Here is a 27,625-nt window from a genome sequence, read left to right as displayed (position 1 = left end):
TTAGGAGATGATTGGCCTGAAGGGAAGGAAAAGCAGAAAGCTGTAGAGGACTCAGTCTCTAATGAAGTACTTGGTTGGGGTCCTTGATCAAAGCAATTCATCGTCTTTATGAAGATGTACCAAAGCCAGTCGGCCTCATTTGTCTTGCTGACAATAAGTCCATAAGTGGAATGGACCCAGTTGGGATGATCCAAGCTGGGCCTACCACACAGTAATGCAATGTTTGCTGAGAGTGCTCTCACCCATATTGTACAGGATGCCAAAGGCATGATTTACTGCTCACTTCAGAAAGGAGAACTGAAGATTTCTATTTTCCTTATCAGGAAAAAAGAATGAGAAAAAAAAATTCTCTTTCAGAGACTGATAAACAGAAGATCAGAGCAAGTCTTTCAAGGATAATCTGAGCACCCTTTTGTTGTCAGATTTCAGTCAAGTGTCTTACAGTCAGAAGTGGTAGCCTCCATCTTTAGCTGTCTCCTCTTGTCTTTTCCCATGTGTTGTTCGTTACCATCTTCTTTGTGCTTGGAGATAAAGCTATGTAACATGGTGTTCCAACTAGTTAATTCTTAAACTCACCACATAAAATCCTCCCCTTAGACTACTCCCATTTGCTGTTGTTTTTTTTTCTCTCTCTCTTGCTTTCTATAGTTAAAGTGCTATTGCCTTATTACTGCCAAATCTCACACAGCTCTGCTTTAATCAATACTGGCATGATCCCTTTATTTTGATTCAAATTATTGCTGACCCTTTCCAATTCCTTATTAACCTTTGCTTCTCCTTTATTTCTTTGTGAAGAGATGATTCATGCAAGCAGATCTAAATGCTTTCTTTACAAGCCCTCACCCTTGGTTAGGGATGAGAGTTCTGTACTGGCTAGTACCTTTAGTCTAAAACTCTGAATTTTCTCTATACAAATTCTCAGTCTTATCACTACTTACAAATCCCTTACAGCAGTGCCAGGAACTGCAAGCCCTACTTAAGTGCCTGCTTTCATCAGGATAGCTACAGCCAGTCCAAGGCCTCTGAAAATCCCTCCACTTCCCATAAGATCTGAACTACACTCCCAGACAACTATTTGAGCGACCTCCTTTGTATTCGCTGCCTCTGCAAGAGTCAGCTCTTCATGTGGTCCACTTATCTGAACAGACATGAATATTCCTCCCCTAATGTTACACTTTGCCAGCGCTCGATTTCAGCTCATAGCTCTCTCTAGTGCTTATATATCATCCCAAACATCCCCCCAGTGATGCTGGTGTTACGTATAGTTTTTTAGCCACATCTCTGATACCAACAGACAGCAGAGATGGAAGTCCTCATAAGTAATGTGTAACAGGAGAGAATAAATGATTCTGCTTGAGAATACCAGAATAGCCACATGAAGTTGCAAATTCCACACCAATGCCTTTAATAAAGCCATAAAATCTGATTGTTGTAGTAAGACTGGAGCAAAGCAAACACAGGATCAGTGTCACTTACCCAAGTACGCATGTCTGTAGCACTGATTAGCGCATCAGACAATCTGTGTTAGGTATAGGTTGAGAACCAATGGAAATTAGGTGTGCATAGGGAATGTAGAATAGGGACAGGAATACTAAATGCTTCTACATTTAACATTTGGGCAACCACAAATGCAATATTGTGTCTATTTCCACTACGAGCAGGTAAATAAGGATGAGAGTAGTTTGGAGACGACCAACATAACTTTGAAGAGTCTTAATATTAAGAAAAGAACAGGAAGTTTATGATCAAGGAAGATTCATCTCTTTAGCCTACTCATCTCCACAGGGAACAGACATTCACAGTAGGGGTCCTCAGTTGAACAAATATAGTTGCAACAAGCAAGCAAGAGCTGGAAGTTGAACAATAACAGTTCAACACTGAAAAGGATTTTTTTAAATCTGACATGCATTATAACTCACTTTCCATCACTGGAAATTTGCAAATCAAGAAATGGGGGACAGAATTCTTTGAGGGAAGTCTTTACAATCATATCAAAAGTCCCTTCAGCTGATCCCAGTGGCTACTCACTGCTGACATGAATCCAGAGGTACAAAAGGAGAAGGAAAAAGAGGATATAGCTTTACAAACAATTAAAATAAAATAAAATAAAAAAAGTTTTTTCTGTTTTCCAGACTCTCTTGACCATTACTTAGCACAGTCCTGCTGCAACTCAGTTGCATACTGCTACAGCATTATTCTTGGTTTGGAAACATCCTGCAGACCACCTGCCCTGTCACCAGAAGACATCATGATCATCAATTGGCAAGAAGTCAGCTCATCTCTCATTCTGAATAGTGCTTACAAATTTCAAAGGGAACTTTATCCTGACATCATGACAGCACATGGTGACAGCTTTGGAGCTTCCTTGCAGGAAGATCTGATGTGCCTTACCCCCGAGCATTTCACTGGCCTTGGTCTGTTACCAATCTGACACATTTATTATAAAATAAAATACATTCGACCTGAGGATCTAGCTTTGACATAGTCATATTTAAGAAGATATTTGCTCCAGCTAACATAAAGTTTTCCTTGATCTGGTAAGCACACTATTTCTTCCTTCAGTCATTTATGATACCCCTGTCACCAGCCTCTCAGGACTTCAGGGATGCTAGCTTGGGCAAAATAGCATCATATATTTATAACCATGTTGCTATCTTCCCCAAACTAGCAGTCTGCTGCTGAAGGCAGTTCTTCATTTGCCTGTTCCTAGAGCTGGCTCTAATAGCAAAAAAGCCTTCTCGGTAGTCCCAGGAAAAATCCAATAACGATTTGTAGCTACAACAAGTAATTCACAGAAGCACACTTATTTTAATGAGTTATCTACTCGTTCTCAAACAAAGCAGACAATGCTGTCCGTAAACTACACCCTTCTTGCATTCCCGTCCTTTTTCTTCCCTTGTACAAATGTGTCTGTCTGACATTCAAAAAGTACCTCCAAACATACAGCAGTAGTCTCTTCAGAAGAGGTGTTGTCACACTGAAAGACTAGTCTTTATCCTCAAAAACCTCAAAAATTTTTTTCCACCAAGTACAATATTTGTAGATCATAACATACATGGCAATATTTGTTCCTTCCTTCCATTAACAGCTACTTTCACTCACAAAGTGCAGGTTATGCACAAAGTGCTAAATAGGAATGGAAGTACAACACCATCACTAAATAACTGGCCACTGTGTAGAGACCACTGGCCCAGATTTTCAGCATGGACCACGTGAAAAATCTGTATTAATTTCAGAAGAAAGTAACATGGACAACCTGAGAATGACTTCCACTGCTTTTTGTGCACACGTATGCAGCAGGCAACATTCCTGATGATCATTTGAAGCACATCATATGTCCTGCTGGCACTCTAGTAAACTGCATTTGCAAATGTGGAATTAAAGGACAATCTTGTAATCAGAGGACTTCAATCACACAACAGCTGGAATAAATTTTAAGCAAATTCCTTAGTTTACTGAAGTTGCATGTCTTAAAGTTTCTAATTAAAAATTTTCTAAATCCCAGTGCTACACTTCCTTGCAGAGAAGCTTGATCAGATTGCAATGCATGGGATTCAAGGGAAGTCCTGTCATGCAGAAAAGAGCATCTGCTTCCCATCTATCAATATCCTATGGAAGTAACCTTGCAATCCTCATTATTTCTAACTGATAAATGTCTTACACATTTATACTTATGCAGTATAATCCTGTGAAGAGAAAGTAATGTGAATTATCTATGTACTTGTAGCTTAATGAGAATCGTGAAGTCACTGGAATTTTTCTCTAATCAGAAAATATTCAGCTTCTTCCACATTCTAATCCATGAAAAAAGTCCTTCTTTATGACCAGGTCCACACACACAAGCTCTCTCAAAGAGCCAAGATTAACCTGAATCTAGCAGTCCAACTCCCTTCCCAGAGAAACAACATTAAAGGTCACCAGAGCTTGAGGCTGGAGAACATTAGATTAACTGGAAATTGCCTTGAGCACAAGGTCTGAAGTCAAATCACTCCATCTGCAGCTGAGTCTATTCACCTCCCTGCTGGTACATTCAGACAATTGTCTAAGCTTCACAACCCCTGGGTATTCTCATTTAAACCGGATTTACTTAGACAAAGGTTAAGTTAGTTAAGTTCAAGTAACAAAAAATCAAAGTTCCTGAAGTAAAACAGAGTCCATTCTTAGGAGTACAGAAATATAATTACTTCAGGTTTGCAACCATGCAAGCATGCATACTGGAGACCTAACAGTGGTACACTTAAATTAAAGAAAAAAATGTGAAGCAAACAGAAAATCTGCCTGTTCAGTTTTCTGATCCCTAAATTTACTGAGATTAGCAAGCACAGAAGTCATCTGAAAATATGCCAGTAAAGGGTGAGATAGAGGTGATATAGGAAATCAGACTGCCCCTTTTTAGGAGCAGTGAGATTTTAAAATATTAATCAGCTGTCAAAATACATCAGGAGTTCAGTTTCCTTCAAATCAACCTTCTGCGTATATACATATTTTTATTGCTTGCGTATTTCTGGCTTCATGATCATGGCTCCTAATACATCTGAAAAAATGGCAGTAATGGATATCTGCTTGGACCACAAGGATGATGGGACTTTTTGAAACTAAACTAAAATATGGTTCTGGCAAACTTTCCCCATAGTAAGTCCAAAGCAATGCTCTAGACTTGTTGCTTCTTTCCCCCTAAGTGCGTTGAGAACAAAAACACACATAAGTATGATTCAGGAACATGCCTTTGTTCTTTTGAGGCAGGCTGCTGAAATGCTGGTACAAGAGCTGGAGCCATAATCTCCAGAGGAGACAACCACATCCCCAGTCTGCCTCATTCAGCTATGGACACAGATCTGATTTCAACAGAGGTGAATTAAACAGTGTCAGAGCACTCCCTGAACTGACAGCTTCTCTTAAAACAAGGCTGATGGATAACACAGCTGATGGAAAGGGCTATATGGCAAATACATGCTGAGGTTATACATTGTACAAACAACTCTGACTAGAAGAAAGGATCTCTAAAGGGAGCGTGGCAGTGCTGAGTGATGTGTCAGAAAGAACTGAAGAGTTCCAGTAGACTGGGGAGAAAAAGTCACTTTCTAAGATCACAAAATCAATTTAGGTTGGAAGGAACCTGTGGATGTCATTTAGTGCTACCTTCTGCTCCAAGCAGGGTAAACTGTGAAGTGAGGTCAAGTTCCTCAGGGTCTTGTCCAGTTGACTTTCAAATATCCACAGGGATACAGAGTTCACAGACTTTCTTGACAATCTGTTCCAATACTTAATGATCCCCATTATGAGAAGAAAAAAACATCTTTCTTATAGCCTGCTGGCGTTTCTCCTGCCGTAACTTGTGTCCATTACCTTTTCCTGAGCGCTTCCAACCACTGGGTAGGTAGCTGAAGAAAACAACTAGATTTCCCTCATCAGCGTTCAGTTCTGCAGGCTGAACTCCTTGGCCCCCCATGGTACACTATGTTCCTCGCATTCTAAAAAATCTCTTGGCTCTGTACTGGAGTTTCTGAGATTATCAGTGTCCTTCATGTAATGGGGTCATGAAATGTGGATACAGATGCTGCATCATGAATGCAAAGCAGAGGGAAACAATTGCTTCCTTTGATTTGCAGACCACACGCTTGCCATGGAGCCCAGCATTCACTGACAGAAAAGTGCACCCCTGACTCATGTTCAGCTTGATGTTCAGTACAACATTTTTTGCAAACATGCGTCTTGTTCTGTAACACTGAGCTCTACAGTGTTGCAGAGAGCTGCTTCATGTCAGGTGCAGGGTGATGGGTGCTGCCAGCTAGGTTTTGGATCACCATCTGTTACACTTCCATAGAATCATAGAATCACAAGGTTGGAAATGACCTACAAGATCATCCAGTCCAACTGTCTCCTCATCACCATTGCCACCACAAGCACTAAACCACATCACGCAGCTCCTCGTCCAGACGCCCCTTGAACACTGCCAGGGACAGCAATTCCACCACCTCCCTGGGCAGCCATTCCAGTGCCTGACCACTCGCTGAGAGACAAAGTTCTTCCTCACGTCCAACCTAAACCTCCTCTGGTACAACTTGTGGCCATTACCCCGTGTCCTGCTCGTTACTTGGGAGAAGAGGCCAAATCCCTCTTCACCACAGCCTCCCTTCAGGAAGTTGTAGAGTGCAGTGAGGTCTCCCCTGAGCCTCCTCTTCTCCACACTGAACAATCCCAGCTCCCTCAGCCGCTCCTCATAAGACTTGTGCTCCAGACCCCTCACCAGTTTCGTTGCCCTTCTCTGGACACGTTGCAGTGAAGGGCCCAAAACTGAACACAATACTCGAGGTGCGGCCTCACCAGTGCTGAGTACAGGGGGATGATCACCTCCCTGCTCCTCTGGCCACACTATTTCTAATGCGGGGTGCCGTTGGCCTTCTTTGCCACCTGGGCACACTGCTGGCTCATGTTCAGCACAGCACCAACCAACACCCCCAGGCCCTTCTCTTCTCCACACTCATCCAGCCACTCATCCCCAAGCCTACAACGCTGCATGGGGTTGTTGTGCCCAAAGTGCAGGACCCGGCACTTGGCCTTGTTGAACCTCATCCCATTCACCTCAGCCCAGCAGTTCAGCCTGTCTAAATCCCTCTGAAGGGCCACCCTACCCTCAGGCAGATCGACACCACCTCCCAGCTTGGTGTCCTCTGCAAACTTCGTGAGGGCGCTCTCAATCCCTTCATTTAGGTCATCAATAAAGATATTAAACAAGATGGGCCCCAGTACTGACCCCCAGGTGGGGGTCCCTGATACTGAGGTCAGGATGACAGGCCTGTAGTTCCCCAGATCCTCCTTACAGCCCTTCTTGTAGATGGGAGTCACATCAGCAAGCCTCCAATCCTCTGGGACCTCGCCAGATAACCAGGAGTGCTGATAGATGGCTGAGAGCGGCTCGGCAATCACCCCCACCAGCTCCCTCAGCACCCAAGGATGCAGCCCATCCAGTCCCATGGTCTTGTGACAGTCCAGATGGAGGAGAAGCTCTCTGACTGTCTCCACTGGAATGGCTGGGGATATATTCTGAGCAGTGTCCCAGACTTCCAGATCAGGGCATAAAAAGCGCAGAGGATAACTGATCTGGCTATTAAAGGCAGATGTAAAGAAGGCATTGAGGACCTCAGCCCTCTCCTTGTCCTCAGTGGCCACATTCCCTGCTGCATCAAGTGTAGGATGAGAATTATCTTTGGTTCTTCTTTTGCCGTTGATATATTTATAAAAGGATTTTTTATTGTCTTTTACTGCAGTGGCCAATCTGAGTTCAAGTTGGGTTTTTGCCTTCCTAACTTCCTCCCTGCAAACCTTAGCTACTCCCTTGTAATCTCCCCAAGTAGCCTGTCCCTTCTTCCAGAGGACATAGACTCTCTTTTCCTTCTGGAGTCTCAACAGTGGTTCCCGGCTCATCCACACTGGTTGTCTTCCCCTGCTGCTCCCCTTACAGCACTCAGGGACAGCCTGTTCTTATGCCTTTAAGATTTCCTTCTTGAGGAGCGTCCAGGCTTCCTGTGCCCCTTTACCCTTGAGAAGTGACTCCCAAGGGACCCATGCTACAAGCGCCCTGAACAGATCAAAGTCCACCTCTGAAAGTTCAAGAAGGCAGTTTTGCTGGTCACTCTTTTGACATCCCCAAGAATGGAGAATTCTACAATTCTGTGGTCACTCTTCCCAAGAAGGTCCCCGGCCTTCACTTCTCCCACCAGTCCTTCTGTATTAGCAAAGACCAGGTCCAGCAGGGCACAGCCCCTGGTAGGCTCTCCTACTGGTTGCATAAGGAAGCAATCTTCCATGCAGTCAAGAAACCTCCTGGACTGCTTCCTCTGTGCTATATTATGTTTCCAACGTATATCAGAGAAGTTGAAGTCTCCCACTAGAACAAGTGCTGGCGATCGCGTGACTTCTGCAAGCTGCTCATAGAATGCCCCATCCAACTCCTCGTCCTGATTAGGCGGTCTATAACAGACCCTCACCAACATGCCACCCCTGCAGGCCTTCTCCCTGATCCTTACCTGTAGACACTCCACTCTATCATTCCCAACCCCAAGCTCTTCAACCTCGAAACAGTCTTTAATATAAAGGGCCATACCACCACCCTTCTTTCCTCATCTATCCCTTCTAAAGAGCTTGTATCCATCTATCACAGCACTCCAGTCATAGGAGTTGTCCCACCATGTTTCGGAAATAGCAACAAGGTCATAATTAGCCTGACTCACAATCGTTTCCAACTCTTCCTGCTTGTTGCTCATGCTGCATGCATTGGCATAGACATATTTCAGACAAGTCATCTGCCTCACCCCCAGCTCAAGCATCGCTCCCCTAGGCTCATCTCTTGAGAGGCCTGTTTTGTCCCCTTTTCCCTTCATAGATACTTTAAGCTCTTTCAATAAACCCCACAAGTTCCTGCGCTAGTATTTGTTGCCCCCCTCTGAGATAGGTGGGTTCCACAGATAGACAACAGGCCAGGGGCCAAGTAAACTTCTCCATGATCAAAGAACCCAAAGTTTCTGGCTCAACACCAGCCTCTGAGCCAATTATTCATCGCTTGTGCTTTCCGATCCTGCTCAGAGTCCCTCACTACCCTGAAGGTATAGAGCCTTAGAAGGTATAGAACTCTGACTCCAGTTGCTTGACTAGTTTTCACTAAACTTCCAATCCTTATCTACCCTCCCAATCCATATCTACACAATGCATCATAAGGACACAACAGAGGATGGTACTGAGAGCCTTGTTAAGTGAAGACGAACAATGTCTCCTGCTCTCCCATCATCCATAGGACCAGTCATCAGAGAAAATAATTAGGGTGATCAGGCAGAACTTTTTATTTGAAGAAAAAATCGGAATTGCCCAAATATCCTTTTTTCCCCATGCTCGTTGGCATGACTTTCAGTAGAATTTGCTTCACAATCTTAGAAGGAACTGAGGGGAGACCAGCAACCATTACTTTCTGCATGGCATTTTTGCAGACACTTTCCTTTCTCCAAGTATCCAAAGACTTCCCTGATCACCAAGACCTTTCAAGAATGACACAGCTCCTCAGTGATGCCCACTAGTCATCTCAAGTTTCCTTCTTTCCCAATAACAACCATGGTTGTGTTTTTGCAGCCTTGATTTCTCTAACTTTTAGAACAGTTATCACATCATGAGTATATCATGGACTGTAGGCAAATTCCAGTAAGAACATTCTGGAATACTTTAAAAGAAAATACTTTTTTAGTGCAAGGTTTACAACTGTCTGGAATAAGACAGACTACACCAGAGATCAAGGGCTCTAGTTTTCAGTTTTCACTCAGAGGAGTGCCGCAGACAGATTTCACAGACAGACAATTCATTTCAGAGCTCACTATCAGACAACTCTGCACCTCATCTGTATACTGCCTGAAATCTTTTTTCAGCAACAAAAACTGGCAGAGAAGACACACCTCACAGCAATTCATTTCCTAGAGACTGACGTCTCCTTTGGCTTGTTGCATGAAGTATATTTTGATGAAGAAGATGAACGAATGAATTCCCTGATCTTTGCACTTCTGAGACCACTCAGACAGAGGGGGATTTAGCTGGGAACCCTATGTTAAACTCCTGGATATGCACTGTTTTTTCTCCATAGTCTTGATGCTAAGCCCATCAAAGTCAGTGGAAAGATTTTATTGCTTTACAGAATTTCCGCTCCTCTAGTACTGCAGCTGCGAAGTTTTAATTATGAGCAGGCTGCTTTCAATAGAAATCCAGTTTGTCAAAAACTTATATACATTTTTAAGTTAAGTTCCTTTGATCTAGAAATATTGTGTGACTTCTTAGCTGCCCACGGAGTTCAAAATAATAATACTTTAATGACCTAGATTTCATTATCTTGCTTTCCACTTTCTCTTTGGACCAAATGAAAGTTCAGAAGTCATTTGGCAAACTCCAGCACTTTATGAAGTTCAATTTCCTAACACTGTGTACAAAGTTTAACACTGTAATGGACTGTACAGCCATCTTCTCTATATAGTTTTCTATATAGCTTCTGCACAAACTTATACATCTATAATTCTGTGAAGAATGGCTATAGATTACGGTGTTTTATCTGGCCTCTTGCAGAGATGCCAGTTACAACATCCTACAAATACTGATCTTTTACAAAAGCCTTAGGTGTGATGCAGCACCACCCATCTCTCCTGATCTACCAGCTCTTTACTCCCACCTGTCCCACCTGCCTGTCTTCATTTCATTGTGAATATAAATTCTGCACAAATGTAAAGCTAACCAACAGTGTCAGCACCAGGACTGCTTGTTGTCCCTCTGAAATTGATTTCCTTTCAGCTATGGGAAGTCATCCACTGGTGACACATAGTAAGAGACACATGTACATCTTTACCTTGTAGAATTTGCCCATACACAAAGCATGAGAGCTGGAGTGCAGACTCTAAGAAGGGACAAGTTGCTTGGGAAATTCATACTAACATGAAAATAGTAATTGTCCTCAAATTTAAAAACAAAAAAATGTCACAAGGAATGTTGTGATTAATGCTCACAAAGGCTACGTGCAACTGAGTAAACTCCCTAAGGGGAGATGCCTGCTAAATTCAGGAATTGGCTTTGTTCTACAAAGTGGGAAGAATGAGCAGAGGGGCAGCATGGGGAGGTAGCCAGTGAGGGGCACTTTGGGAAACTTTCTTCCCAATCTTCTGTGGAACTCTGGTAAAAATAACTGTGTAAGACACCAAAGGCACGTGAAAAGGAAACTTACGGAAGGTGGTAGATCAACCTAATACAGAACATCTTAACTTCTATCTTTCTCTGACAGCAAGAGCAAAGCTGTTTCACAGCTGTGAAATAAAATTATATTGATGAGTCTGGGGTGATCTGCACTCCACTAAGAACTCTGCATGTCTCCTGCTGGCTTTAGTAGGAGTGAAATCAGCCCAAAGTTCATGGGTATATTCAGAAATAATTACACACCACAAAGCAATCTTAGTGTTGGTTACATGAAGGAAGGGAACTACTTTCAAATTGCTCTACAATGGAAAATGCAGAAATGTATCCCGGGATTCTTCTAATCAATCTTTGGAAATATTATTTGAACATTTCACAGAGTCTCTCCCAATATAATCTCACCTGCTTCCCATAACAGCAGAAAATATCAGACTGTCTATTCCTTCCACTATGAAATACAGTGTAATTTGCACAATATTGTTCATCTTGACTCCATATTTCAGAACTGAAGACTTCTAAGCTATTTAACAGCTCTGGAACTTAAAGACGGGTATCATACGCTGTAAGTCATCATCTTGGTTTACAGACACTTCCTTTGATATGTCATAAAACTGCTGGTAATTGAACCCCATAGGAATGGTTTTCAGAGCAGTTTGAGAGTTGAACTCTGTTAACAAATAACGACTTTCTCATGTTTCCCTATGTTGGAACACAGCTCTGCAGCTCCTAAGGATTCTCAGCTCCCACTGAAGCTGCAGATGCCAGAGGATATGGTCCTTCAGATGGACTGAACATGTAGATAGCATGTGTTTTCAAGAGGATACACTGAAGTCAGCACAAGAGAAAATGTGCAGGACTCCACAGGTATGAACATATCTCTGTGTTCATAACAGTCTGTAAGACAGAAGTAAACCTCATACAGACATAACATGGTGGCTGTTGTCAGATGATCCTTATGTTTATTAAAGTGCAAGGGGCTGAGCAATGCCCTCGTATAATTCCTGTTGATCCAGAGAGGCAAGAACAGCACCCCAAGGCTTAGTGATCGGTACACTGGAAATATCCCAGAGCCCCTACCTGCTGCCCTGCCCAACTGCTCAAGACATTGCATTTCCTTGCCAAGGCCCACAGACTTGCCCAGAAAGCTGTAATCAGACCCATGAAGTTACCAGATCTGCAATCCCTTTGCCTTCTCACCAGTTATTACTTCTTCTGCTGTTCATTCTGATTGCTGCCCACCTTTAAAGCCTGGCTGGTCTCTGTGATTAGTTGAAGTCCCACACCCCCATCATGCTGGCAAAATCTCAGCAGATGCCATCTTCCATAGTTAGCTTCCACCATGAAGCTCCAAGCACTTCAGGCACTGGAAAGACTCTCACATTTTTAAATGGAAACTAACTCAGATTGTTGTTGTGGAAAAATAATTGTAAGCAGAATATGAGCTGCAGTGACAGATGGAAGGAAACAAAGTCCTGCGTCATCAACTCTTCCCCTCTTCAGAGACATTTCCCTAAGCAGGAGGAGTCAGGGTAGGGTCAGTTTCAATTATTAGAGGTTGTTCACCAGAGGGTTGAACCCTCTTCTCCTTTGGTTGCAGGGACAAAGCCTGCTCCATTGTTGGTCTCTCCATGGGATGCAGGGTACTTCAGCATAGGTAAAATTAGAAAGATGAAAGCCCAGGTAGAGCTTAATCTGGCCATCATTGTAAAAGGTAGCAAAACTGCTTTTTAAACACATTATCAACAAAACGAGGGCCAAGGAGGATCTCCACCCTTCATTGTATGCAGCAAGGAACATCAATACCTAGGATACAGAAAAGACTGAGGTACTCAATGCCTTCTTTGCTTCAGTCTTTAATAGAACAGTTATTCTCAGGGTACTCTGCCCCTTCAACTGGAAGACAGAGATGGGGAGCAGAATAAATCCCCCATAGCCTCATACCTATTAAACAAGGGAATCTAGGAAAATGAGGTAGGCTGGGAGGGTGTGTCCCCAAGCAAGGACCTGTTTCCACTTCCCTTTCTCCCCTCCCTTTGCCTGATGGTGAAATGGGAGGGGATCCACCACCACTTTCGTTCTGACAGATTTTCATGCTGGCAATTTGTTCTTCCCAGTCATTGCTTTTCAAATGCCAAGTGCAGGTCTCAGGGAGAAAAACAGCTGCCCTTTCCTCATGCTCTTCTGCTGACAGCTCTAGTTCACCCATGATGGATTGGAACTTGATGATCCTTGAGATCCCTTCCAACCCAAGCTATTCTATGATTCTATGATTCTATGATTCTACGATTCTACGATTCTACGATTCTATGATTCTATGATTCTATGATTCTATGATTCTATGTTGGTTGGTCCTATTCTCCTCATTTGCTTTTGGCTATGTTCCTTACAGAGTCACAGTCTTCCTTGCAAGGACGCTAGGCTAGGAGCAGGGGAGTATCACTTGTTGTCCTCACCACAGAATCACAGAATTACAGAAACACCAAGGTTGGAAAAGAGCCACAAGGTCATCCAGTCTAACTATCCACCTATCACCAATAGTTCTCACTAAACCATAGCCCTCAACAGAACGTCCAAACGTTCCTTGAATACCTCTCTGGGCAGCCCATTCCAGAGCTTGACCACTCTTTCAGAGAAGTAGTATTTCCTAATGTCCAGCCTGAATCTCACCTGGTGCAGCTTGAAGCCATTCCTTCTAGTTCTATCACCAGTTACACGAGAGAAGAGTCCGACCCCCAGATCACTTCAGGAAGTTATAGAGAGCAATAAGGTCTCCCCTGAGCCTCCTCTTTTCCAGGCTGAACATTCCCAGCTCCTTCAGCTGCTCCTCATAAGGCCTGTGCTCCACACCCCTCACCAGCTTTGTTGCCCCTCTTTGAACATGCTCCAGGGTCTCAATGTCTTACTGGACACAGTACTCAAGGTGCAGCCTCACCAGAGTTGAGTACAGGGGGACAATCACTTCCGTGCTCCTGCTGGCAATGCTGTTCCTGATGCAAGCTAAGATGCCATTGGCCTTCTTGGCCACTTGGGCACATTGCTGGTTCATCTTCAACCCAGCAAATTCTTTACAGAAGGAGTGATGAGGTGCTGGAACAGGCTGCCCACAGAGGTTGTGGATGCCCCGTCCCTGGAGGTGTTCAAGGCCAGGTTGGATGGGGCCTTGGGCAGCCTGGTCTAGCATTAAATGGGGAGGTTGGTGGCCCTGCATGTGGCAGGGGGGTTGGAGATTCGTGATCCTTGAGGTCCCTTCCAACCCTGGCCATTCTGTGATTCTGTCCTCCATGCCTCAAAGGGTAGGTTACTCAGGAAAAGGAAGATGCAGCCTCCCTTCAACCTTGGAGACATTTTCCCCTTTGATGTTTCTGCTTGTAAATTCAACAGCAGTCTACAAGTCAAGGGAATTCCCACATCTCCCAACATAAAGCCTTGTCTAAAAGAGAGTTAGTTATAGGAGAAGAAATACTCATATATGGACACACATATATGCACACAGTGCTATAGGATACCAGCAAGGAGGACTGCTGTCCTCTCTTCTCCAGAGGGCAGATAGTATACTCCAGCCCCTCAATCCATATTGCCCCAGCATCAAGAGGAGGATGCTGCAGGACAGGGGAGGAGATGCAGGCATAGGCAGGGGAGTGACAGGACATTTTCAGATGGTGCATTTCCATCTGCAGAATAGCAAAATCTCTCTCCTGCTCCATGATCTCTTGTGCCAGACACAGCCAGCTCACAGCTGGGAAAGAGAGGAAAAACTGCAGCCCAGTGCTGCACATGTGCTTAGCACAGATGCATCTGTTAGGATATGCAAAGCCAGAGCCAAATATGTGAATCTTACATTCTGCACGCAAGGCCTGGCAGACCAGTTCTATTCATTAATACTCCTGGGCTTCCTTGTGTCATCATGAACCACACATATGCAAGATATAACTAAATTCAGTTGACTTGTTGGAAAGATGTTACCCTTATATGCTGAAAGGTGACCTCAGGTTGTGAGATCAAGGGCTTTATTCAAGAAAATATCCCTTGCTTGGCTGTCATTATATCCTCCAATAAAACATGTCACACTATCATATTTCCTCCTCCTGTTTGCCTTTCCACACAAAATATTTCTGGTCTTTTTAAACTTCTCCTCATGTGGTTTCTCCTCCCCAGGCATTGGGTAATTTTCACTGCCATACCCTGGACCTCTTCTCGCATACAATAGCCTCCTTTAATCTCTTCTCCAGTGAGAGCCAGTCATCTGCCACAATGTTTTCAGGATATGAGAAGGAAAAATGTTTTCCACATCTCTAATTGTATCACATTGGGACTGCAGCAGATCCACATTCTCCCCAAGTATCAGCATCCCCTTATTAAATGGTTCACTTCCATGAAATTGGCAGCATTCATCAGAGCCAGCCTTGACCTGACCCTCCTCTGAAAAAGGAAGAGTGCCGGAGGCTGGTGGTCGCTCTTCTGCTTTGCTACTTTTCTGTAAGGGACCATGGGAAATCAGATCTGACAGACACAAGGACTGAGCAGGGGAAGTGCAGACCCTAAGGAATGAATCTATGGGATGGCAGACAGCAGCAGCATTCAGGGTTGTTAAGAATAAGACCTCTCAGAGCTTAAAAAAAAAAAAAAAAAAAAATGCTGAGAGGAAAAGGAGGAAGGGATGGGAGCAGAAGACGAAAAAGAAAATTACTTGCTGACATGTGAGGTGGTCCACCAAAGGGTGGGCTGGCCCACAGGAATATGCAAGCAGCACTGGTGAGCAACTAAAGAGGTCAAGTAGGAATCATATGACAAGGGCATGAGGAAAAATCAACAGAAGGAAGGCTCTCACTGTCAGTCTGAGTGGCAGGGCACAGAAAAAGGTGAAAAGACCACAAGCAGGATGCTTCTGGGGCTAATTAAGGGAACACTTGTGTGCGGGGCAGGTGCTTATCTTTTTGACTGACAGACAGAAGGAAGATCATGTTTCCAGAAACTAAGCTGAACAAGTAACGGGGGGAAGCGAGACAGGTGGAAAGGGAAATGAGTTCCCCAGCAGACACTGAACAAGGGACTCCATTCTCACTGCAGGGCACTGCCTGCATGCTTGTAGAGGCCAGCCATCACCTCACTAGCCTCACCTCACTCCAGGGTTCTTCCTAAAAGCAGATCCAACAAGGGCAGCCATGCCACTTCTGCGACAGAGGAAAGGTCTAGGAATGGAGTGGCAGCACCTTTTGCTGTGCAGAGGATGACAAGGTCTTCAGACTCACCATCATCCTTGCTTCTCTGCTCGGAGCTCACCTCTCCTGGTGCACCAAGAAACCACCAATGCTGGTACCACGACTGGTGGGATCTCACCCCGTTGGCACAGAGCTCACCACCTCCCAGCACATATCCCCAGACTGTGGTGGTGTTTTCTTGCCATTATTCACACTGTCCAGCTGACTGCCTGATAAAGAGAAAGATACGTGAACTCTGTAAACTCTGTTTCCTGTGCATCTTTTTCAGACCAATCTCAACATTCCCACCTCCAAACACTTCCCTGGCAAGTGTTAAGCATGGACACTTAACAGATAGTATTAGACAATGCTAATATGTAAAAAAAAAATTTAAATGTAAAATGCCATTAGCTGTAAAAAACCACAGTGAAGGTGTAAAAGCGCTGCAGCTGCAAGTTAGGCTCAAAATACCTCATCATTCATATTTCTCAATGAATATCTGTTCTCAGTGTTCTGTACAGAAAAGCTTAGGATGGAAACAACAACACCTCCTGTTGAGATACTCAAAAACTGCCAGCTTTTCTCCAGAGGTCTTCTTTCAGCACAGAAGCTAAGGCTGCTGGGGGATGTTTTCAAACGCTTTGTTTATAACAGGCAGACAGAACTCCTGTGTTTGTGAAGGGATTTATTTCAACACCCATGGACCAGGGGAGCCCTTCAACCTCTGTTTGGTGGCTCCACCAGGGGAGAGCAGCCTTCAGGTCAGATTCTGGAGGTTAACCGTAAGACATCTTGAAGTTCTGCAGCTTTCAGTTGCCTTGTCCACATCTCTTCCTTGCTCTGTCCCACACGCCACATCACCTGGCTCAAAGGAGAGTGGACGGTAGGCCACTGACTCTAGGTAGGTTTCCATGTCTGAAGGACAAGGTAATGGAAAGGAATTGCCTGGCAACAAGTCATTTGTGTCCAAAAGAGGAGGACAAAGTAGTCATTATAAACTCTTCTGGACAGGGACAAAAGATTCTTAAATTATATAAAAGTAACTGATATTTGTTACAGGGGCTATCTTTCACTTGGTGCTGCTACAGCATACAGTACAACGAATAAATATTTAATTATACCCCTGCACATTACTGGAATGTAAATACAGACATATTCATAAATAATATCAATATCCACACAGAGCCAGGTCAGTTTCTCTCTGTGATGTCATTAATCAGAGATAATTATTCAACTTTTGTGGCAAAGGGTCCGCATTATTTCTAAATTCAGAGTTAAGAGAAAAAAAGGAAAGAAGAACAAAATCTTAAAAATAATAAAGAAACGTCTTCAGAAAAAAAAAAAAAAATAGGATATATGAATTCCCACTGCTGATATCACTGGCAGTTTCATCAACTTATAAAAAATTCTAAAGCCATGTTACAGGGAAAATGCAACGGTGGGCAGAGAATACAGTATTTTACCAGACACATTTTATACTCAAGGAGTGGACGTCTTACGGCAAGGTTTAATGATACCCTTAGAAATCTATTATTTTCTACCATTCTATTGCAACTGTCTGTTTATTTTCAGCCTTTTTAATTATTAAGGCTTTTTTGATTGTACACATGGATGTGGGATCTTTGCACCACATGCTCACTTTGCAAAGTGTTGTTCTGCTCCATTTAAAAAAAAAAAAAAAAGCACAGCAACAACAGGAAATTGTGACAGTAAAGCTCTTGCCATAATTAATGGTATTCAAGTAATTTCTCCATCAGCAAACTTCTGTAGTACTGAATATGAAATACAGAACCAATGAAACAAAGACCCTGTGGCCACACTAAAGAACTTGATAAATATCAAGGAGAAACAAAGACACTTTGACTTCACTGTTATGCAGTCAGTAAGGACCTGGGTGACAAGAACACTCTAGCAGTTATTTTTGTACTTTCATGGAACTTAAAACTTTGCTGTTTAAGCAGCTTCAGCAGTTTTCTATTTAGAGGCAGTTGCCTCTCCACACACCTCCAATCCAGGTAGTAGAAAACTTGCAGTTTGGGACACCTTTATGTCTTCTGCTGAAATATGAATCTTGCATGTACTTTGTGCGGTGGAAAACCAATCCAGAGCCTAGCACAGACAATATAAAAATAGCCAACAACATAAAAAATATATACACCAGTTTACCATTACTTATTGTTTTCCTAGTCTGAATGTAGAAATAGCTTTGCAGGGGAATCACTCTGTTTGAAGAGAGTTCATACTAAAAAAAACAACTTTATGTATGTGAGCAAGACTTATAGTCCCTGATTTGTTCATTCTTGTTATCCGGGGATGAAAGGAGAACAGAAGAGCAGGCTTCTACAAGACTGAAGACTCGACAAAAGAAAACCAGACAAGGGATCCCAGCCTTTTTAACTGCTAAAACGATGAAAAGAGATTTTATAATATGATAACACTTGAGTAAATCTCAGGAAATATTCAGTTAGGTCTTGTTTTTCATTTGTTGCAAATGAAGGGCTGTAAGCATCTGAACGTGTGAATGAAACTGCTGATACTATCTTTTTGCTTGATGGTTTTACCTTTCTAGTATCAAGTTGCAATTAAGAGCGGCTTCAGGCAGAGTTTGTGGAAAAGATTTTGAAGTCATGTACCTTCTGGAGGAAAGACATGCCTCCTGCCACGTCTAAAGACAATCAGTCCACCAATCTACCGTATCTCTTCTTTACAGATGCAGTCAAGCCAAGGGTTGAAACAAAAGCTGTAAGAAGCTGTGAACATCTGTGTAAGAACAACAGACTCACACACAGTCGTACGGTCTCCGTTCTCAAAACCAACTTCAGTATCACTTAGTCTCATACATCTATCTCCTCACCAGTTACATTTCTTCTCCTCATCACTGTGTGAAGGACGGTGAAATAATTTTATTCTCCAAACTCAGTTGTGAGGAAGAGGTTTGGACCAAAGCCCACAGTCTTACAATAAAGTTCAAATGGTGAAACATAACTTTTAGTCTTAACCCAAAGAAGTGTGCTGCCATGTTTACTGTATTTAAAACCAGCTGCAAAAAGTATCTGTCTTTTAAAGAAAGACAGCGGTCTGCTGCAGTCATTGTCTTCACCCAAAAGACATTAAATTGCATGCGCTACTGAGCAACACCCTTTAGTATGAGGCAAACTGTCTGAAAGAAATAAAAGATTTTTTTTTATAATTTAGGATACTTTTCAAATTACACAGTGTTTGATTGAATTCAGAAATCTCTCTCCAGGATAGGAAAGTGAACTTATAGCTGTTCATTTTAAATGAAATATGCCATAGATTTGGCATGATAGTACTCTTGCACCAGTCAGTGCATCCTTCTGCTGCACTATACTTCTTAATGGATATTAAACAGAAAATGTACCAAAATATATGGCTTGGAGGATGCAATTAGCATTAACAGAACATTTTTGGGACTACTGCTCTCCCATGAAAACTTTTGTCTCAGTATCCTTGGAGAGGTCATGATTTTACAAGTGACAGCAAATAAGCTTTGACTGGATTATGCTCAGATGTTCAGAAAGGAACATAGCACTGTGGAGAGAACCCCCCCCAAAAAAAAACTGACTGGACAACATCAGTTTGAAAATGTAAACTGCTTCACTCAGAATCCAAACTTATTATGAGACAAGTGGAAGGAGATATTGGCACTCTGGAGTCTCCAGACTGCTAGAAAATGAAATTAGATTGTTTTAAAAACTTCCCAGTTTTTACCATGGGAAAGCATAGTATTCTTTTCTTTCCTCTTACTCTAAGCATCTGCTGCATGACACTACTGTCAACAGATAAACAGTCCTATTGGGATTTCTTCTTGTCTAGTCCGTTCATTTTTATATATGTTGCATATGATCACAACCAGATGAGGCATTATTAAGATCACAGCTTCAGCATTATTATTCATTCCTGAACTTCAGCTTTCCTGAAAAGGAAAACACTTGTGTCAGGTGCTAAGAGTTTACCAGTGATCAAATATCTTCCTTGTTTTCCACCAGTCAAGGAGAAAAAAGTAGGTTTAAGCAACACCACATCCCGCCCGACAGGTATCAGATTGCAGCTGGAGGCTGCGAAGTTTTTGACTCCACAGATGATGCTTCCACAGCACGCATTTTCTCAGATTATTGAGAAGAAATATTAGGTCTCAAAGGTCATAGTGGTTGTAGTGGCAATTTTGATACTATTGTTAATCTCAGTTGCTGTTGTTTAACACTGGTGAGCAACTCAGGAGCACAATACTATTCTCATTCCACCTAGTGAAAAGGCCAGGGAGAAAAAATACAATGGGCAAAAAAAATACGTTCTTGGATTGAGATAAGGACTGGGAGATCACTCACCAGTTACCATTGTGGGCAAAGCCGACAGCATAGGGAGATTAAAGATTAAAGCAGCAAGAATGAAAAGCCAAAAACTTAACCCTAACCCTTCCGCCTATCCATCCACCTCTACCTCCTCCACCAAAATGGTGAAGGGAAGAACAGAACAGGGCCTTTGGTCAGTTCGTAATGCTTTGTCTCTGCCACCCCTTCACAAGCCTCTGCACCTGCTCCAGCATGGGGCTCCTCCACAACTGCACACAGAGATCTGCTCCATGTAGTACCCAGTATGCTGCAGGGGGACAGCCTGCCCAATCATGGGCCTCTCCACAGGCTGTAGAGTACTGCTGCAATGAGAAAAATAGACAGACATAAGTCCAGCTACAACTTAACCTGTCCAAGAAGCCAGTTGTAGAAGAAGCAGCACTTCCACCCTGATGGTTTCTGCAAACCAGAACCACCCCGAAACCAGATATGCTTCATGCACTGCCAAATGCACGAGGAAACCCCAAGCCCTGGCCCATTCCACAGCTAGCAGCAGCCCCAAAGCTGCCCACGTGCCATTAGCAATGGTGCAGTTAGCCTGCCAATTAGCCCGAGGGACAAGAAGGAAATGCAAAGGCAGTGGAAGCAGGGACACATGGCCTGGGGACAATACAGGGATGCCATTCAGATGTGCAGAGTTGGGATCAGGGAAGCCAAAGCACAGATGCACAGATGTGGAAGGTGAACATGAGCCAGCAGTGTGCCCAGGTGGCCAAGAAGGCCAGTGATATTCTGGCTTGTATCACAGTGCAGCCAGCAGGAGAAGGGAGGTGATGGTACTTGATCGCATCTCAAGTACTGCGTTTAGTTTTGGCCCCCCACTGCAGAAAAGACATGGAGGCCCTGAAGCATGGCCAGAGAAGGGCAGTGAAGCTGGTGAAGGGCCTAGAGCACAAGTTTTAGGGGAGCAGCTGAGGAACTGGGTTCGTTCAGTCTGAAGGAGAAGCCCACCCTCTACAGCTGCCTGAAAGGAGGTTGTGGTGAGATGGGGATTGGCCTCTTCTCCTCTTCTCCTAGGTAACAGTGATAGGATAGCAAGGAATGGCCTCAAGTTGCACCAGTGGATGTTCAGGTTCAGTATTAGGAAAAAATTTCTTCTCAGAAAGAGTGGCAAAATATTAGAACAGGCTGTCCAGGGAGGTGGTAGAGTTCCTGGGGGTGTTCAAGAAATGTGTAGATGTGGCACTGAGGGATGTGGTTAATGGCATAGTGGAGGTGTGCTGATGGTTGGACTGGTGACCTTAGAGGTCTTTTCCAACTATATGATTCCATGATTCTGTGACCTTGGTGCTTGCAGGGCTGCTTCTCTCATGCTGCTCACCTTCTTCTCTCCCAGCTGTTCTCACTGCTCTGTTTTCTCTGAGCACACCCAGCATCACACGCAGCTCAGCTCTGGCAGTTGCGAGTCCCTGCTGAAGCAACTGGAGCTGCTCTGCTCTGACAGGGGGCACTGCTGGGCTCCACTCACAGAGGCCTACTCTCAGCCTCCTGCGACCAAAATCTTGCTGTGTAAGCAGTGCGCTACATAAATACGGCACTAGCACAAAAAATGACTCAATCCTTTACACTGACTGAGAGCACCAAAGTGGGCTTTGCCACCTGGAGGACTATGAAGACACCATAATAGGCCATAGCCTGCCTGAAGTGTAGTGTTGCTCCTTTGCAGAGATGAGTACATTGAAGCTTTTGGAATTGCTTTGCTAATTTGTAATCTAAGATTCTCGACTAGTCTGAAACACATGGATTTTCATAAACTCTGCTGGTAACACATACTCTATTGTAAGCTGGTTAGGAAAAACAAATGGTGCCCCTAGCTAAGAAGAGGAAAATAAGTGTAGATGAAGTTTAAATAAACCAGTGTCAGAGAAGCACTCTGTCACTTTACAATCTTGAATTTTGGAATTGATTTTTCAACTGATTTTTTCCTCCCCTACAGTGAAGTCTTTTTGTTAAATCATATTTGCCAACTAATTGACCTTAAAAAAGCTATTTTGTTCAAAGACTTAAATAAGAAATTGAAGCCACTTTTCCAGGTCTGAAGTGTCAATGGCAACATAATTTATTTTATCTTCATCCACTAGACTTAACTTTAAACTTTTATATAATTGTTCGTATAAAACAGATCCTACAGCTAGGATTTGCCAAGCAACCCTGGGATGTCTCCTGAATTTTTATGTAAGTTACTGGAATTTCAAGGATGTCTTATAAAATGTATGACCTGGAGAAAAATTCTAAACCCGTAATATTTATCTCAAGCAATGAAGTTCCCCTGTGCTGTGAGACTTTTAGGGAAATTAGAAGGGGCTAATATGGATTAGCTATCGATTAGTCCTAATGTTTCTGTGCGTTTAATAAGAACAGGGAACTGAAAATGTTCGTTGCTTCAGGGCTCAGGCTAGGAAGAACGTGAACTCTTCAGAAAACAGCATGGCTGAGCAAGAGCAGTCAGGGCCCCTCATGGCCCTCTGTGTCCAAGACCAGCTTCCCCTCCCCTGCTCATCCTCCATAATCCAGCTCAGAAATGTTATCCCAACCTTTCCTCATAATTCCCACTTCCTTCTTGGTGGTGTGTCCTGGAAGCAGTGAGACACAATTCAGGGCTTAAGTCCCTTTACTGGACCGTGAAACATTCATTAATAACTGCTATCATGGTTTTGTTCAGAAGTAGAGAAGAAACATGAGTGAGAACCCAGCTACGAGTCCAGAAGCAAATGCAGTGAGGTTACGGTGGTACCACTGAAACAAACAGCATAGCAGTACTCCCTGGCTTGGCATCATCTGCTGCAGAAATTCCTTAGTGCTAAATGACATTTCTGTGTGTGCAAGACATCAGCTGAAATGACCAGTATGTTCTGACACGCTGCTGGTGGTCAGAAAATGTGGTAGAGTTATCCATTAAAGGGAAAAAAAGGCAAATACTGCTGGATTTATTCTACTTAATTTTTTTTTAACGTGCGCTGAAGCCCTCCTGCGCGTGGGGCTGCGGTGTCCAGGTTCGCCCACCAGGGGGCGGTCATGCTCCAGATAAACGAAACGCTCCGGGCTGCAAAGACAGACATCATTCCATCGGCGTGAGAGAGCTTCACTGCAGCGTTTGCGTTTACTCCTTTGCAGAACTAAAGAAAATAAATAAGTATTATAACACTGCCTAAAAATATCCTTCTAGAAGCTGGCTAAAGAACACATTCAGACAAATATGCATGTAGACGCTGCTTCAGTATGACCTTCCAGCTACTTCCGTGTAAACTGCTTTAAGAGTACTGCGTAATCCAGCAGATTTTCAGGAGATCTTTCAGGAGAAGTTTTCCTCCTGCCATTGAAGGGGTCTGCACTATCACCACATTAGTGATGACCCACTAATCTCCCCAGTGCCAAAGAAAGATCATATGTGTACTTACGTTTTTTTAACTTTCACTGTGCAGTTTTTTGCAAAAATTAAGAAGCTGCATGGCATATCCTGAGAACAGAGATCTCATCGTGGGCTGGCAGAGCATCAGTTTTAGTGTTAGTGTTTATATGAACCATTTTAGCTCCTAAACATTCCCTACAGGCAGCAGCCATGCTGCCTAACAGGATCCATGAGCTGAACAGCTGGATTTAAAATTACTTCTCCTGTAGTGTAAGCAGCCAAGCTGTTTCAAGCCAAATGGAATGGAAGCACATTTGAAACAGAGGAACATTAGCATTGAGGCTTTGCTTCCTTGGAAATAGGTTTGAGGATTTCTACTGGTATAAAGGACAGAAGGGAGCTGACTGGGAAGGATTTTCCATTGGCACACCAAGGCAACACTAAACATTTTAGAGACACCCGCAAAGCAACCTGTGTCTGGGCTGCAAAACTTCTGCACTGTGCTTTCAAATACTGTGTTTTCAAATTCTCCACCATTTTTACCCATTCCTCCTTTCTGCCAGTTCTACCTTGGGCCCAAAAATTTGTCATTTCTGTATGTCTCTTTTCTCTGAAAAGTGGCTGTGCTATTAAATTGATACTGCTGCCTAGGGTACAATGTGATGACCGTCTGTGTTTCACAAGGACATCACCTTGCCAGCAGGAATTTGGGCACCGGCCCACTGCTCACTGTGTTTAGTTCTAGGACTTTTTACAGTGCTGCTTCTCCACCCCTTAAGAAGCCTTGGTTAATACTTTGTGATGGAAATCCACCACTAGGAGTGAAAAATATGCTCATTGTTGATAAGGAAAAATTCTGCAGCTTCAAGGATAAGACCTTGGTGAGCTTTGGGCTGTGGGAAGCCATCTTCAGAACCAGAAATAGAATCATAGAATCACAGAAACATTAAGGTTGGAACAGACCTCTACTCCAGCTGTTGACCTATCTCTGTCATGCCACTAAACAACATCCCTCAGTGCCACATCTACACGTTTCTTGAACACCTCCAGGGAGACTGATTCTACCACTTCCCTGGGCAGCCCGTTCCAGTGCTTCACCGCTCTTCCTGAGAAGAAATTTTTCCTAATTTCTCCCCTGAATTTCTGCTGATGCAACTTGAAGCCACCCCACTCTGCTCAGCAGGCACCTGTGGGACAGCAAAGTCTATTATAAACTCAGCAGCCCTGTGCTGCTGCAGTGCAATCCACCAGCTGCCCCTGCCTGACAAGGTTGGGAATGAATAGCAGTGCTCCTTAAGACTCTTTATTTAAGTATAAGCACTTCTGGTGGCATTCATCCTGCAGTGGAGGAGCTGGGCCCTTTTCTGGGTCCTCTCTATTGGGAAGACCAGCTGTAGATGAGAGAAAACAGTAAGCCTTCTCCAGGCCTGGGGCAGCAGCAGGCTCCTGGCCTGCAAGGTGCTTGCTGAGAACAAACTGAAGGAAGCTGTCTGCTGCGAACACTGAAATTGTTGGACTGAATGGAGCAACACACCCGGCTCTGACTGGGCACTGTCAAGTTAGTTCAGAAGCTGGATCATCCAGCACTAAGATCTGGCACTAAAATGAGGAAAGTGTTGTCAGTTTAAACAGAGGGTTATAGAGTAGATGAATGAATACAGAAAAGTGACATAGGCAGAAATCAGTGCAAATTTCTATCCTAAATCAATATTCTCTTATGTTCTCAAGCAGCAGCTCTCACCTACAAACAGGCTCAGAAGTTACTTGCACATACAGTTCAGATCTTTAGTTGGCACAGGACATGACAGTCAACATGAAATTATCAGTTGTCAAAAAAAAGAGGGAAAAAAATGAAAAACATTCAGGAAGGCTGAATCTCTTTGTGAGGCATCAAAAACAATAACAATACATATCTCTAGCAAATTTTCATCACAGACGCAGGTGAAAAAAACAACTACATTTTCTTACAACAGACAAGTTATCAGCTCAGGGAGGTAAAAAAAAAAAAAAAAAGTGTAACGGTGCACATAAAAGATTTAGCACTTTCTTCTGTTTCTTATCTCATGAGTGGCTTGATGTTAACAGGCTGTTCCTCTCAGGTTAAGTCTCTATCTGAAATTCTACCACAAAAGCACCATTTCTTAGTTTTTGTTCTAAGTTGCCATGGAAGCAACAAAAAACTGTCATGAAGAATAGAGTTTTGAGCAGAGTTTTCATCGGTGCTGACAGCCATCTTTCTGGAAAAGCCAATTACTGCATAGCTGTTCTCCCGTATCTGCTGCTGCTCTCCTCTTCAGAAACACCTACAAGTACACCAGCTACAGCCCGTGCAAACACTACATATACAAAAGTGGTATTTATTGGAAACCATATGCAGTGTATGCTGTTGCTTAAGACACTTTTGGTAGGTTCCTTTGTTCAGTTTCCTCTCTGCAGACCTGTGTTAATTTTAATTTCAAAGCTCCTCTGTGGTGAAGATTTATTTGTGTTTACTGGTTCTCCAGGTGTGCACAGACAGGAAGATGGGGAGCAGCATGGTCCAGAACAGGAAGAGAGGGTGCTTCAGGCACAGGAGACCATACACCGTGACATCCCAATCTGCTGGGCAACATGGAAGTCACAGCTCTTGACATGCTCCTTCAGCTGGGCAGACTGAATTACAGTGGAAGATTTGCTATAGTGAGTACGGTTCACATTAAACAACCGTGTGTTAATAAAGGTTGTGCAGCTCTGAAAGTGTCCTGGATTTTTGTTCTGTAACATCAAACATGGCCAGCAGTGTTACAGCAAAAAAAACAAGGTGTGAACCAGTCAGACATCAGCTACATGCTCTTTCTCAGTGTCTAATAGGAATGGAGGAAATATTGAGAAGCATTCAAGCAGTGGTGAGCAGACATAAAAGGTTGGCTGAACAATGGAAGTTACAGACAGAACCCAAAACCAGTTTGCTGTTACCTGTGATACAAAAGGGAAAAACAATGCAGAGAACAACCAGTGACAGTAACACGAGATGTGGAACACAAACAAGTGTTGGGTAACTCAAAGCAGCCATCTGTAGAAGAGGACCAGCACCAAGTGAATACTAAGTTGTGATTTCTTCTCATTTCAGCATTGTTATTATTATTTTAGTGAGTACACATTTCCTGCAACTAACAGGACTAATTAACAGGTGTACCAAGACATAGAAGGAGTTGCTGACATTTGTTGTCTTCTTCAATCTCCTATCAACCTAAGAGCAAAGTTTTGCACAGCTATGCCAAAGTAATGACACAAGCCCCGGCTTGATACAAAGGAAGCAAAAGGCTTCACAGTGCTGCTGCAGTGAGAATTAACACTTCGAGAACTAGGAGGAAAACACCACCATTTTAAAAACTTCAAGTAAAGACAGAAAGCTTTCTTTAGGTTTGCAGGAATTCAGCTCTACTTACTGCCCATGGGCCCATGTTTTTTCTCCATCTTCACAGTGACCTCAGCCTCCTGCACTCATAATCAATGCTAAGCCAAACATCCACCACTGCATGTCCAAGAACACCACTTCCAGACCGTTTAGTTTTCTCAACTGTGAAGTTGGCTTATACCGAGGGTGGGGGAATAATATAAAACTTAAACTACTGCAGCTGAAATATATGGTAAATAAATGAATGTACTGCTTCAGTTTGTTACTATCACAGTGCACAGTGCGAACCGCAGAGCCCATGAAATCATAGAATCATAGAGTCATCAAGGTTGGAAAAGACCACTAAGGTCATCCAGTCCAACAACAAACCCATCCCCACCAGACCCACTAGCCACATCCCCCAGTGCCAAATCTACACCTTTCTTGAACACCTTCAGGGACAGTGACTCCACCACCTCCCTGGGCAGCCTGTTGCAGTGCCATACCACTCCTTCTGAGAAAAAATAGTTTCTGATACGCAGCTGCACCTTCCCAGCAGCAACTGATGCAGCAGCAAAATCATGCAGTGTGTGAACTGTGTAACAGAGGTTATCTTTTG

Source organism: Centrocercus urophasianus, unplaced genomic scaffold (genome assembly GCF_019232065.1).
Source record: "Centrocercus urophasianus isolate 14NV4802_14NV808 unplaced genomic scaffold, USGS_Curo_1.0 seq_21, whole genome shotgun sequence".
Classification (NCBI taxonomy): domain Eukaryota; kingdom Metazoa; phylum Chordata; class Aves; order Galliformes; family Phasianidae; genus Centrocercus; species Centrocercus urophasianus.
This window is presented reverse-complemented; position numbering follows the sequence as displayed.